General features: G+C 55.6%; 1 pseudogene; it reads left to right on the top strand.

Moving 5' to 3' along the window:
- Positions 1 to 433: 433 nt before the first annotated feature.
- Positions 434 to 1,726, top strand: LOC125556235 (putative cyclin-dependent kinase F-2; annotated as a pseudogene).
- The last annotated feature ends 276 nt before the right edge of the window (positions 1,727 to 2,002 follow it).

The raw sequence follows: 2,002 nt of genomic DNA on the forward strand, positions 1-2,002 counted from the left end.
CAGTCTTTCAAATGTGCTCGTAGGGGAAGGGTGTACGTGTGCGTTTATAGGGGTGACTGTATGCGCGTGTATATGAGCGCTTGTGTCTGTACTGATGTTAAAAAAAGAACAAACATTTTGAAACTAGATAAGTTTCTACAACAACAAAAAATATTAGCGTGAATATTAAAGCAACCACATATATCCATGCACGGATATCCCGTTTACAATAGGTACGCAGCAAAATCGAAATCGGGCAAGTGACACGTAGGCAGTCCCTTTTCCACTTCGTCTCCGGCTACGAATCCGAACGCGTACGTACAAGCTTCCGTTGCAGTCTCGCCCACGCCAGGCAGCGCGTTGACCTCGTCCTCCAGTCCGGGCACCAGTCGAGCACGTCACGCTGACGCTGAGCATCCCAGCCTCAATATATACCTCCGCCACCATGCGATCCTCTCCTCGTTTCCTTTCCTTTTCGGCCGCGCTTCCATCGACCTCCTCCTCCTCCCCGATGGCCATCAAGCGCGTCTTCCCTGGCGACCACCCCGACTTCAAGGTGGACACCAGCGGCGGCGCCCCGAGGCTCGCCTTCTGCAAGAGGGCGCGCTACTGGAGCTCCACCGACTACCAGGAGACGCGCGTGCTCGGCGAGGGCGGCTTCGGCGGCGTCGTGGAGGCGCGCCACCTCACCAACGGCTGGACCGTCGCCATCAAGAAGCCGCTCCCCTGCGCGCACGAGGCCGCCGGCGTCGCCTGCTGCGGCTGCGCCGACGCCCGTACGCTGCGCGAGGCGGCGTTCCTCGCCGCGTGCCACCGCCACCGCGCCATCGTCGAGCTCCGGGCGCTCTCGCTCGACCCCTTCGCCCGGAAGCTCTCCGTCGTGATGGAGTGCGTCGGGCCCAGCCTGCACGACGTCCTCCATCAGCACCGGCGCGGCCGGCCCTTCCCCGAGGCCGACGTGCGCTGCATCATGGAGCAGCTCCTCGGCGCCGCCAAGCACATGCACGGGCTCCGCATCATCCACCGCGACATCCTCGTCGGCGCAGACGGCATCAGCAACGTCAAGATCTGCGACCTAGGGCTCGCGGTGTCCATGTCCGAGCCTGCGCCGTACGGGCAGCACGGCACACGCCGGTACATGGCGCCGGAGATGCTCCTCGGCAAGAACGACTACGATGCCACGGTTGACATGTGGTCCCTCGGCTGTGTCATGGCCGAGCTCCTCTCCGGGAAGCCGCTCTTCGACGGGGACGACGACGCCCAACAGCTCCTCGCCATCTTCCGCGTTCTCGGCGTGCCATTGTTCACGATCTGACCAGCCTACGAGTCATTGCCGCTCGCCGGGAAGCTGGTGACGCCGCCGCATGTCATTTCCCGCAACAAGCTCCGTGAGCACTTTCCCGAGGACCTCCTCTCCAAAGAAGGCTTCGAAGTCCTCAAGGGGCTCCTCTCGTGCAACATCGACAAGAGGTTGTCGGCCACCACCGCGCTCAGGCGACCATGGTTCGCCAACGCCGTTGTCGATGCTTCAGCCTGATCTCTAACTGCTGCTACAAAGAATATTTTTGGGCTTCAATTAACACAATTGTTTTTTGGAATAGTTTAGAATTGTTTGTGGCAAAATTGGAGATATATGTACTTTGATTTCATACCGAAAATTTGGATTGCATTGATCACTCGCAAACCTCTTTTTACCGGTGCAGGGATGTACCGGTGCTAAATCCACTGTTAAATTCTTGGAGATTGGTGCACACTGTCTATATGCATACTAGTATTCCTTTGTATTCTGTTGAACACTATCGTGTATGAAATGTCTTGTCAACTCTTGTCAGCACTTTTTGTCAGTATGATGCATGCATGACTCAGATATACTCTCCTTCTCTGGCTCCCATAACAAAGGTACCCATTTAAATTTCATTTGACATTTTCAACCGTTCATATCTTTTAAACCAAAATTACATATGTGAAATATTTTATATATTTGATCTCCGGGTGTCAAGACCTCTACAACAAGATCAATTTT

This window comes from Triticum urartu, chromosome 5A (genome assembly GCF_056163025.1).
Source record: "Triticum urartu cultivar PI428250 chromosome 5A, HENAU_Tu73, whole genome shotgun sequence".
Taxonomy (NCBI): domain Eukaryota; kingdom Viridiplantae; phylum Streptophyta; class Magnoliopsida; order Poales; family Poaceae; genus Triticum; species Triticum urartu.